This window comes from Dasypus novemcinctus, chromosome X (assembly GCF_030445035.2).
Source record: "Dasypus novemcinctus isolate mDasNov1 chromosome X, mDasNov1.1.hap2, whole genome shotgun sequence".
In the NCBI taxonomy this organism is placed as follows: domain Eukaryota; kingdom Metazoa; phylum Chordata; class Mammalia; order Cingulata; family Dasypodidae; genus Dasypus; species Dasypus novemcinctus.
In genome coordinates this window covers 22926553-22939924 of record NC_080704.1, presented here as the reverse complement: position 1 = coordinate 22939924, position 13372 = coordinate 22926553, and the positions used below count along the sequence as shown (strand labels likewise).

Genomic DNA, 13372 nt, shown 5'->3' with positions numbered 1-13372 from the left:
TAGGGTTTTGAGATACTGTCTAGTGCTCTTTCCTTTCAACCTGAAGAACTCCTTTTAGCACTATTCAGAGGATAGGTCTAGTGGTGATGGACTGCCTCAGCTTTTGTTTATCTGGGAATATCTTAATCTCTTCCTTATTTCTGAAGGACAGTTTTGCCAGATATAGAAATCTTAGTTGACAATTTTTTTCTTTCAGCATTAAATACGTCATCCCACTGCCTTCTCACTGCCATAGTTTCTCATGAGAAATTGCCACTTAATTTCATTGAATGGGGCTCCCTTGTTCATGATATGTTGCTTCTCTCTTGCTGCTTTCAGAATTCTCTTTGTCTTTGGCATGTGATAGTTTGGTTATAATGTGTATAAACTCTTTGAATTTATCCTAGTTGGAGTTTGTTGAGCTTCTTGGATATATATATATATATTATTGTCTTTCATTATACATGGGAGATTTTCAGCCATTATTTACTTAAACATTCTTTTTTCCCACTTTCTTTCTTCTCCTTTTGGAACTCCTATAGTGTATATATTAGTATGCTTGATTTTGTTCCACAGATCTCTTAGGCTCTATTCACTTTTCTTCATTCTTTTTTTCCCTCTGTTCCTGAGACTGGATAATTTCAATTGTCCTTTCTTCAAGCTCACTAATACTTTCTTCTGCCAGCTCCAATATACTGTTGAACTCCTCTAGGGAATTTCTTATTTCAATTACTATACTTCTCAGCTCCAGTATTTCTGTTTGGTTCCTTTTAATAATTTCTACCTCTTTATTGAAATTTGCATTTTGTTCTTTTATCATTTTATGATTTCCTTTAGTTATTTGTTCATGTTTTCCTTTGGCTCTTTGAGCATATTTACAACAGTTATTTTTTTAAGTCTTTATCTGGTATATCCAATATCTGGTTTTCTTCACTGATGTCTTCTGTCAGTTTCTTCCATTTCTTTGAATGGGACATCTTTTTTCTGTATGCCTTATGGGTTTTTTGGTAGAAATCTGGACATTTGAATATTTTCATGTGTTGTCTGGAAATAAGATTCTCCCCCTTCCCTAGAGTTTACTGGGATTATTTTTCCCTTCTTACTGTTGAGCTACAGCGGTCTTTGTTTCACAATTTTTCCAAACTGTTTATACAAAGACTGTATCCCTTGACATATGTAGTTTCTGAAGTCTCTATTCCTTAAGCTTGCATTCAGCTAGTATCAGGACAAAGACAACCTTGAATTTCAGGAGCTAACAAACAAAAGTACACAGAAAACACATTTCCCAGTCTTTAAAGATTGGCTCTGAGCTTCTGCTCTCCTTTAGCACTTAGCCAGTCTTACAGTGGGCCTAAAGAATAGCCTGAGGTGAAAGCATAGGGTCCTCTTAGATCTTTTCTGAGCATTCATCTGTGCTGGGCATTTAACCTCTGTGTTCATAAGATATCAAAAAGAACAGTGAACTACATGAGCTCCATCTGAGTCATTTTCCAGCTGTAATATCCCAAAATCCTATTATTTCTATCAACTAGGACTAGATTTAGCAGCAAATAAGAGAGGCACAAAATAACCATAGCTTAAACAATATAAAACCTTATTCCTCTTTCATAAAAATCCAGAAGTAAGCAATCTAGGCCCTGCTGCACAAAGTACTCAAGAACACATGCTCCTTCCATCCTTAGGGTATGGCCCTTAATCTCATGGTCCCAAATGGTGGCTAGAGCTTCAGTCATCACACCCATGTTTTAGGCAGCAAGATGGATAAAGGAAAAATACGGTAAGGAAGATTCCTGGAAACTGCCATGTATCATTTCTGCGAATATCCCACTGACCACACAGAGTTGAATGGGAAGCTGGGAACTATAGTCTTCTTTCTGTGTGGCCATGTTCCCAAAAAATTTGAGAGAATGGTTCCTGGGAAGCAACTTGCAGTGTCAGCCACATGCATGAGCTAAAAGAATCAACACTTCTAATAGGGTCTCAGGAAGTCTTACTCAATATTTAACAGTGATTAAATAGCTATAAAGACTCAGAACTTTTACTATTTAAATTCATTTCAGCAAATATTTCGTTGTTTCCTTTTGCCAGTCACTGAGCCAAGCTCTGGGAACACAAGGATTCTGGGGCATGGGGGTGGGGAAAGCCATTTACTCTAAACAACTGACACTTCTAGTAGCATCTTGAAGGAAAGAAACCTTTTTTTTCTGATCCAACCTGGTTCCTGGAGTGATTTCAGTCCTACTGCCTAATCCAGATCATGTTCATTCCCATGCCTCTCCCCATCCCCATCACATCAATTTCCTTACCTCTATCTTCTGCCATTCCACCATTAAGTAGATCAAAATCTTAACAAATGGTTTCATAAATACAGTTGAAAGTTCAGTTTTGGAAACCAGAATATTCTCATTCAGGATCTCATACATAACTGGACCCCCAGGCTCATGCTAGAAATAACCTAAAGGTAGATTAAGCCAGAAACACAATAGACCTCCCTGGTCTTCTAGATTAGAGATGAACTGAAGCCAGATATTTTCCATTTCTTTCTTCATTAGGACCACATAGTAGAAAAGTAAAGGAGATAATCTCCTGGAAAACATCTTAGAGATGATCCAACTCCCATATTTTATAGATCAGGAAACTGAGGCCCAGATGGTTTAAGTGACTTACTAAGGCCACTAGTTAGTAGTGGAGCCAGAACTAAAACCCTATCATCCTTATATGCAAACCCTAGGCTTCTTCCCAAACATCACTATGATTTAACCAAAAAGAGACCTGATTTTAGCATCAATATGAAGACAAACCTTTCTGCTTCCTCATTTAGAGAAAAGGTATGAGGTGTGCAACACAGTGTTCATGTGTGGCTTACATTAATAGAATCTGTTTTGCAACTGTAAAATATCATAGACCTAAAGTACTTCTGAGGGATGGGTGGAGCTACAAACCTGAGTATTGTGGGTGGGAATTTGGAGAAGGTGAGTCACTTTTCCAGATCAAGGACAGAAGCCACAGGACCTAGAGGGGTGAGACAGGAGAAAAAGGAGATAAAAACCTTGTATATTTAAAGAAAGAAATTGCTAAAGAGATTAGCAGAGCTCATGGAATGAGAGGAAGCTGGCTGATCAAGAAGTAGGAAGTCCAATTAGAGCATTCTAATTCCCCCTGCATCCACACTTTTTCAAATGGTCTAGCTACCCTTTGCTATAGCACCAAAGAGTTCAGAAAATAGACAATTTACTCAGTATTAATGGGTTCTGCTAACTCAGATTTCCAAACAGTATTGTAAAATCATAAAGCCCCTTCCTCTGGTCCTGTTTGCTTTCACTCCCCTTTCAATTTATTCACCAATCCTTCTATACTTTTTCGATGTGAGAAAAACATGGTATCTAATACCCATATTTTGTCACAAGGACCAAAAAGGAACTTTTTTAGACATTAACTAGTTCCTTACTAAAAGACTTCCTTTTCTTGGCTTAAGCTTTCTTGGAAAGTGGTCTGAGTGCGCCAGTTTTCCAAGGAACTCTGATAAATTACTGGCCAGGTTTTAGCCTGAGAGTCCAGCATGTTAAAATCTGTGCTCCTCTGCACATCTAGGAAGTACAATGATAATAGCGCAAAAGAAATTTATGAATGAGTTTCCTTGAGCTTGTATTTATGTGTGTGTGTTTCTTGGGAAAGACTGCATCAAGAACTTTATGGGAAGTAGATGTGGCTCAAATAATTGGGCTCCCATTTACCATATAGGAGGTCCAGGGTTTGATTCCCAGGGCCTCCTGATGAAGGCAAGCTGGCCCGTGTGGCAAGCTGGCCTGAGCTGAGAGCTGGCCCATGCAGAGTGCTGACCCATGCAGCATGCTGGCCCACGCAGGAGTGCTGGCCCGCACAGAGAGCTGGCGCAGCAAGATGACGCAACAAAAAGAAGACACAGAGGAGAAATGATAAGAGATGAAGCATACCAGGGAGCTGAGGTAGCACAAGAGATTGAGTTCTTCTTTCCCACTCTGGAACATTCCAATATCGGTTCCTGGTGCTGCCTAAAGAGAAGACAAGCAGACACAGAAGAACAAGTGAATGGACACAGAAAACAGACAGTGAGTACAAAACAAGGTGGGGGGGCGGGGGAGAAAAGGAAGGAAGGGAGGGAGAGAGGGAGGGAGGGAGGAAGGAAGGAATCTTTTAAAAAAAGAACTTTACAATTGACTGGACATACTTGGAAAATTATATCATGTCAAGAATCCTTCTTGGTTAAATACTATTCAGTAAGGATATGCTGTTTCTGTTTTTGCTCTTTTAAAACTTAATTTTCTTGAAACCTCATCAAATGTATATTTTCCATTATTATTCAGCACAAAGCTGTCTTCTCCCCAGAGTACTCATGTAGCATCTCATGCATGTATACATATATGTGCACAAACATTACACAGAGAGCCGCTCAATACCTATAATTTATTCAGAGAATAGAAATGGAGCCTTTCAGAAATTAAACAACAGGTTTAACAGAACTTTATGTATAGGAATGTGTTAAATAGTTATGTATGGGAGTATAATATAATAACGAAGGAAGTTTATGTAACGTTCTTGATATCATTTGCCTTCAGACAGGTGACTGCCTTTCTATTGGAATGATTCTTTTTTCTTTCCCATTAAATTGCCCAGGCTCACATAGGTCTAGAAAGCATTTGACCACCATGTAAAAGAGAATGATTCTCAGCAATTGCTGAGTCTATATATGTCTGAAAGATAGAGAAGTCTCAAAGACAGGTCAGCCATTGGAAAGTACATGCTGATGTGACCATTTCCTAGAGCTTATGGGGGAACCATTCGCAAAGCCAAATACAATCAATTGCTTTTGTTTACTGACAATCTGCTTATCGTCGAAGATTGTGTTACACACTGTGGTAAGCTGCCAACCAAGGAGAGAGAGCGCTACAGGACCACAACCCAGGTAGGCCTCTCCTCTATTCACCCCCACAAACACCCTATCTTCCTTCTCTTACTAACTGACCAGGTATGATGAGCTGTCACTTTCAAGTTCAGTTCTTTTAATGGAAAAAAAGAGGCCGCTCTTCTAGATATGTGGTCCCCAAAAATGTGATGTAGTTTGACTAAATGTGAGTGTTTTCACTGCAGACCTTCCTTTTCAAGGGGCTAAAGTTCACAGAGATAAAAGGTGCTCTTATTGGCATCTCCTCCTGTTACCAAAACTTTGAAAACAACAAGGAATTGTCTGTCCCTATCCTTCCTCCTTGCCAGTAGAACCCAACTTCATTTATTCATTCATCAAGAAATATTTTGTTGAATATGTGCCATGTGCCTGGTACTATCACAGGTGCTGGAGATATAATAATGAGCAGAAGAAATGTTACCACCTTTTTCTGATGGAACTTACCTTCTAGTCAGGGAAGATAAATATATGTGTGTGTATGTATGTATGTGTGTGTGTGTGTGTGTATGTCAGCTGGTGATAAGGGCTGTGAAGAAAATAAAGCAGGGAAGGGGATAGAGAATAATGAAGAGTGAAGGTAATGGCTGCTATTTTAAATAGAGTGGTCAGGGTGGACCTCTCTACTAAGGTGACATGGAAGCAGAGACCTGAAGGATATGAGGGAGTAGGTCATGCAGATATCTGGGGGAACAGTGAATGCAAAGGCTCTGAGGTATGTGCAGCCTGCTGGAAAAACAGCCAGGCTGCAAGTGAGGCTGGAGCAGAGAGTAAGGGAAATGAGAGGTAGGGAGGATGATGTGGCCCTTGCAGGTGCTCTAGGCCTTGAAGGCTGAAAATGACAAATACTTGCTTTCCCAGTCTCCCTTGCAACTAGGGCATGGGCAAGTGACCCAATCGTGGCACGAGGGAAAATCTATGGGTTAGGGATCTTTTAAGAGGGATTTTTCTCCTGAATAAAAAAGGGGAAATGATCCTACTCTTCATTTGGCTACTATTTTGTCTACATTTGACAGCTGGAACTGTTGTGGACATCCCGCAACCATGATGGAACAAGCAAGAAAACCAGACCTATTTCATGAGACTAGCAGAGCAAAAATATGGAAGCGCCTGGATTCCTAATGACATTGTTGAACCACTGAATTAACTAGCCTTGTAATCACTCTATCCCTAGCCCTCATATTACATATACTAACAAATGCCTTATTCCTTAAGCTACTTTTAGGTCTTTAGCCCTCTGAAATCAAAAGCATCCTGATAAACCTCCCCTGGTATAAATTCAAAAGGAAAGTACTTTAGTTTCATTTCAGGTTAGTCAGGCTTTTGCTCATTATTCTCAGAGCTTAATCATCAGGATAAAAAGATGAGTACTATTGAAACATTTTATGAAAAGGGAAAAATCTTTTCTACAAAATAACTTGAAGACAGAAAAGATTATTTATCTTTGGTCAAGTGTTTTTGTGCAGATAACAATGACATCAGTGGTCTTGAAATATTTAATACTTTGTTCCACACTGCTGTCATTTATGAGCAATGTCTTTTGCATCGTAACCGTGCATGTCATTTACCTTGGTCCACAGTTTTCAGTCATACATTTTTTCATGTTGGCTGTGCTTCTATTTCTCTTTTTAATTTATTAAAAACACTTCTGCATTGAACCTGTGCAAAATACAACAGAATACATCAAAATGCAAAAGTAGAGGCAATGGAAATAAGTAAACAATCTCCCTAAATAATTAACCCACAATATAAAACATTGGATTGACAGATATCTCTTGTTGATTCTGTTTCCCTAGACAACCCTGACTAATACATTGGTCTTACTATTGAAAGAGTTAATAAAGCAAGTGAAAAAAAAAAGAATCCCAAAATGACCAGCAAACTATGGCAATAAAACTTGTGGATAGTTCTATTAGATGAAAAAAATTCTTTAAAAAGTATTTCTCTCTGAGGTGAAGCTGTTATGACATTAATGGGCTTGGTGAATGAGTTTAGATGCTGTGTAGAAGCTTGAATTAGTGCCAGAGAAAAACACATTTCAGCAGCTAGGGCTGAAAAACTAGAAAGAATAAGTAAAATGGAGCCAAGGAAGAAGATGAGCTCATAAAAAGAAGTCTATTTAAGGTTCAGGTCTAAGATTTGTATAATTAAAGTGAAAACTCTTCCATTTCAGGGACTGGAATTATGTTGAAATGGACTTTGATAAAACTCACCATTCAAACTTTATGAGTATGGCCCTGTAATTGCTACCTATCCATTATATAGAATGTACCCACGGAATTCTGCTTGCTAAATTAGCCATGACTCACTGGTATGTTTTTAGAACATTTAGATATATTGGATGCATGAACATTTCGGGCAGTGTTGTTCAAATGTACCTCAATCAGAATATTTCAGTAGTTTCCACCATTTCTAATTAAGCACTAAAACATTAAGAGCCATTTTAAAAACATTTCATAAAATAGACTTGAATGGATTTTCATTAATTCCAAAGGATATAGCAATAGTGTAACTGACAGTTGTTGGCACTGTTTTTAATGTTAATAATACTCCCTTCAATAGAAATAAATATTGACTAGGTTATTTACTTGTTCACTCAAGATTTATCAGCACCACTCTGTTCAAGGCCCTATGCTAAGCCATGTGGGAAATGTGCAGATGAATCAAGCAGAGTGTCTGCCCAGCCTGATGTCATAGGTAATTTGGGAAGATAACACATATACACAAAGGACCATAACGTGAGCTAAGAGGTGTAAATGCCAAAAGAGACATGGACATACAATGCAAGGAGAGTGAGAGTATATTTCCATCAAAGAAAGACTTTGTGGAGAAAGTGGCATTGATGCAGAATTCATTCCTTCTATAGCTACAATGAGAAGAAAGATGGCAAAAAGATACTTTGAAAAATATCATCTGACTGACTATGGGAAGAAGTGAAAGGAATCAGAGATGATACTGAGGTTTCAAGTATGGTTGACTAAAGGAATGGTAGTGTGACCAACAGAAATAGAAATGTCAATAGAGGACCTACGTTTAGATAAAGGATGACAAATTCAGTGTTGGAAATACTGAATTTGAAATGTTAGCATGACATCAGATGGAGCATCCAACATGGAGTTCCAAATTCAAGATGGAACTGGGGGGAATATCAGAGTCAATGCTAGGGAGGATGATTTGGAGTCATTTAATATAGAAATGATCATTGAGGCCTCTGAAATTAGATTAGATTTCCAAGGAAGAATGTGTCTAGTTAACGAATGCATATTGTTTCTCTTTTATCTCTTACTGCATAGCAAAACAAAAGTTCTTAAGACAGTAGCCATTTATTTAGCTCACTGTTCTGCAGGTTGGCAATTTGGGCTGGGCTCAGCTGTACATTTGTACGGGTCTCTTCTGGGCTCAGTCATGCATCTGGAGTCACCTGCCAGGTCAGCTCTCCTAACCGGAGCTAGGCTCTCTCATGTCTCAGGACCTCATCTGAGATGACTCATCTCTGCTCCGTATGCTCTTTCATCCTCTAAAAGTCTGTCTGAGTTTGTTCACATGGGTTCCCAGAGAGCAAGCAGAAGTGTGCAAGACCTCTTAAGACAAATGTGGAACCAAACCACGTTGCTTCCATCACATTCTATCAACTAAAGCCTGTCCGGTCATCAGGCTGTCCCAGATTCAAGGAGTAGGGAAATCAACTCCACCTGCTGATGGAAGAAACTGAAAAGTCACATTGCAAAGGGGCATGGATTCAGGGAGGAGAAATTTGAGGGCCATTTTTGCAATCTACCACACAGTCAAAGAGAGAACTTTGAACATGAGCCACGTTCTGAGAAGGGGAGGAGGAAAGAAAAACCAAAAGAACCATATTCTGCCCAATTGGGAACTAATGGAAACTAGCCTGGCTAGTGGGGTTTGAAAATGGTTCTCTCCTCTTCTGCCTTTAAGGACTGAAGCAGCTGCAAGTGCACACCACTGTGAGAGAGACATCCAGAATTTAGCCTCTCCTCTGTGAAGTAAAGAGAGTGATCTGTTCATCTGGCCCTCTTGTCCGCAGGAGTCTAAGGTTCACATGGTTTCTCCACTTACCCTGGGACATTCCAATCCCAGACCCACCTTCTTTTTTCATTCCTACCAGTCCCATATCCTGGTCTTGAACCTCAGTTCTGGTCTCTTGGCTTCACATCAAATTGATTATCCCCTACTAATGATATGGTCTGCCTCTAACCCTTAACAGAGAGCAGACACGCCTGGGAGAGTGATGCATGCCTGTAGTGCTTTAAAAGTTCTGCCACACTCAGGGACTTGTTTGCTGTGGGCTCTCCCCTTTGCAGACAGGGAAGTGACAGTCTTTCTGCCCATCCCAGTGCCCATGCTTGCCTGTTTTGCCCTGCTCCCTGCTTGCTCACTCATTACATTCAGGATGTCTTGAGACCAGAACTAGAAGCCTCCTCAGTTGAAGCTGCAGCAGATGTTAAAAGTGAGGAAAGTGGGCAGACTCTAGCCAAGAGTCAAAAGGGATGCCAAAGTCCAGTAAAATTTTAAAATCACCAAAATTCTGTCCATAATCAAATTTTCATGATTGCCTCAAATGTGTCTTTGCAATTGGTCTGTTCAGGTCATGATCTAAACAAGGGCCACACATTACATCTGGTTGTCTCTTTCAATTTTAAAACAGTACCCTCTCACCACTACCCCCACCCCTTTTTTAAAGGAGGCACTGGGGATTGAACCTGGGACCTCGTATGTGGGAGGCAGGTGCTCAACTAATGAGCTACATCCTCTCCCCTTTTTTATTCAGCCCATTGACTTGTTGCAGAAACGAGAAACCCATTATTAGAATATATCACATTCTATATTTATCTATTTTCTTCCTTGTGGTGTCATTTAATGTCTTTCTCCAGCACCCTTTTCCCCCAAAATTGAAGTTAGCTCTAGAGCAGCACTGTCCAATAGAACTTTCTGCCATAATGGAAATGTCCTTATAATGTGTTCTGTTCAATACCACAGCCACTAGCCACAGGTGAAAATGATGCTTGAAATGTGGCTAGTGCACCTGAGGAATGGGATTTTTAAAAATTGTATTTAATTTTCATTAACTTAAAGTTGAATAGTCATATGTGACTAGTGGCTACCATATCGGACAGTGCAGCTCTACAGGCTTAATTGAATTTAGCTTCAGGTTTTTGGAAAGAATACTCGTAGGTAGTACTGTGTGCTTCCTATTGCATGGCACAAGAGACTGCCAGTGTTTGGGTGTCCCACCTCATTGATCCTAAGATTGATTTGTAGGTTCAAGTGGTGACTGCCCATCCTTCCATTTTCAAGTTCCCCTTCCACCTCTCACCGAATGGCTTCATTCACTGGTGATTATTGCTTAAATCAGTTATTTCATATGGATGTCAAATGGTACTTTTCTAAGTCTATCATTCCTTCTAAGTCTATCACTCTTTCTACAATTATAAGGCAGAATTCTGTAAAGTACTTCCTTTCATCAACTAGTGTTATTTGATTACCATGAAATACGGTTCATACAAGAAAAACCAGGATAAATCCTTAATGATTTATTTTTAATTCCCATTAATGGCTGGTGACAAAAGCAGGCATGTTGCATCTATGTAAAAGTCCTGGGATTTTATCCCGAAGCTATGGAAAGCCATTGTGGATTTTAAGAAGGAGATAAAAAAGATAAGCTTTTCATTTCAGGCTGCACCCTTTGGCCATAGTGTTGAGAACCCATGAAAGTCAGGAGGGCTGTGAAGGCAGCTCAGGCCAGAGATGATCTAGTGGGAGTGCTAGAGTTGGAGAGAGTTTGACAGAAGCCAGATTAGAAAGGAGAATCAACACAATTTAGCGGTCAAACAATGCAGGGAATGGGGTGAAGAAAAAGTAGGGTAGGATGACAGGATGAACCTTAGATTTCTAATTTGGTAAACTAAGAAGATGGTGATGTCACAAACCTCTTTGAGAAATACAGTAAGAGAAATAAAGAGAAGTTAGTTTCTAAATGAAAACTTAAATCTGCCCAAATGTGGACCTCCCAGACAGAAAAGATTTAGGAAACTACAGATTAGTGTGTCGCTATTTCTTACTTCGCTCTAATAAATGATAATGGTTGCATATTATACTATACTAGGGGGAAATTGCTCATGGAGAATCATCTGGATCCAAGAGATCTATAAACGACATCAAGAATTATTTCGTTTACATGAAGTACTTAGTCTGAAGAAATACAATTCTAGGATCCATTCCTAACCCAGTTTTTTTTTTTAAGATGGCACCAAGGATTGAACCCGGGACATCATACATGGGCAGCAAGTGCTCAACCACTGAGCTACACCCACTCCCTCCTAACACATTTTAAAGATCTATTTCAAATTCCTCTCTGCCATGTTTGTCCCTATTGCTTACAGAAGAGACAGTGTTTTAAAAAATGAAAAATACTATGCAACTATATAAACAAAACTCTTCAGTGGTCTAAAGATTCATTATGAACTGTGGGAAAAGACAGTTTTCATTTGAAAATGATCTCCTTCAGCATCCTCTCAAAAGATCTACTCCCCATAAGTTTTCAACTTTTATCTATAATTAAATATTGCTCTTTGGAAAAAATGAAGCTTATTTTCCGTTTTCTTTCAGAATTTCACAGAATCTTGCCATCTTCACCAAGGTGAATAACATAAAGAATAAGGGAGCAATGTGGCACAAAGATATTCTTTTAAATATTTAATTGTATTCTATGGTACATTTTCCTGAAACTTTTGAAAGAATTAATTATAATGAAAAGTATTCATTATCAGAATAAAACACTAGTTTTTGCTAAGAGTAACTGTTAAAATTAAACACAATAATGTGTGTAAAGTGTTTTTAAGAAGTTCAAGTCCTCAACAGCTGGTAGCTGCTATTAATATATCTTTCACATTCTTAGGGTTACAGTAGAGATTAACAAGGTCAATACATGCAAAAGGGAAGCGGACTTGGCCCAGTGGGTAGGGAGTCCGCGGTTCAAACCCCGGGCCTCCTTGACCCGTGTGGAGCTGGCCCACGCGCAGTGCTGATGCGCGCAAGGAGTGCCCTGCCACGCAGGGGTGTCCCCCGCGTAGGGGAGCCCCGCACGCAAGCAGTGCGCCCGGTAAGGGGAGCCGCCCAGCGCGAAAGAAAGTGGCGCCTGCCCAGGAATGGTGCCGCACACACGAAGAGCTGACACACAAGATGACACAACAGAAAGAAACACAGATTCCCGTGCCGCTGACAACAACAGAAGTGGACAAAGAAGAACACACACGCAGCAAATGGACACAGACAACAGACAATGGGGGGGAGGGGAAGGGGAGAGAAATAAATTTTAAAAAATAATAAATCTTTTTTAAAAATACATGCAAAGCACTTACAATAGTGTCTGACACACAGTAAGTGCTCAATAAATGTCTCTAGCCCTTGCTATCACCAACATCATCATTCATAAGATGATGTAGTGGATTGATAGTGCCTCCCCCCACCACCAAATTCATGTCCACCTGGAACCTCAGAATGCGACTGTTTAGAAACCGGGTCTTTGCGGATGTAATTAGTTAAGCGGAGATGAACTCATACTGAATTAGGGCAGGCCCTAAATCCAACGGCCAGTGTCCTTAAGGAGGGGGACATTTGGAGACTTAGAGATAAAGGGCAGAAGGCCACGTGAAGGCAGAGACAGAGACTGGGGTGCTGCGGCTACAAGCCGAGAAATGCCAAACACTGCTGACAACCACCAGAACGTAGCAGAGAGGCAAAGGATTCTCCTAGAGCCTTTGGAGTGAGCGTGGCCCGGCTGACATCTAGATTTTGAACTTCTGGCCTCCAGAACTGTGAGAGAATCAATTTCTGTTCTTTTGAGCCACCAGTTTGTGGCACTTTGTTACAGCAGCCTGAGGAAACTAACACATGGGGTAAAGTGTCAAAAGCCCCAGTGCTACTTCCAAATGGTTTCCTCCTGCTTAAATACAAATTCACCATTTCTGTATAGTTGGGCTTTTTAAAATTTCAAATAAAGCCATTTAATCTATAGAATTCATGCCTTATTTAGTAGGCAATTGTAAGTTATTTAAATTCAGGTTTCCTTTTTCTCACAAAAGGAATTCCTTAATATTTATAGCCCCCCTAGTGTATTTAATTTCAGTTTACTGGTTACCAGGAACATCACTTGAAAACAAGCTACTCAAATCATAATCGATATGTTGTTTGATGGAAATGTACTTCATTTACAAATATGGCATTATTAATTCAAGGCCAGTTTTCCCAGAAATGGACCTGATTTTACACTGACTCATTGACACAATGTTTGTGAGTAGAGCTTCAGCTTTCCCCAAGCATAGAGATTTAGGGCTCAGTGGCCAAGGAATAGAGTTCCCCAAAGTCACTTCCAGTCAAGGGCTGGTCTTAAATGCAAGTCACTAGAAAGCCAGGATTTTTTTAAAGTATCTTTCC

The 13372-nt window shown here is 39.8% G+C and overlaps 1 long non-coding RNA gene across 1 annotated transcript in view; it reads right to left on the bottom strand.

The window, feature by feature from the left end:
* LOC131277213 (uncharacterized) overlaps positions 1–13372 on the bottom strand; it is a 55403-nt gene that overhangs the window by 36965 nt on the left and 5066 nt on the right. Inside the window, exons 2-4 of the long non-coding RNA XR_009184377.2 lie at positions 6487–6577; positions 3933–4010; positions 2922–2991 (exon numbers count right to left, since the gene is read on the bottom strand). This is a non-coding gene — a long non-coding RNA (uncharacterized lncRNA). The remainder of the gene's footprint in view (positions 1–2921; positions 2992–3932; positions 4011–6486; positions 6578–13372) is intronic.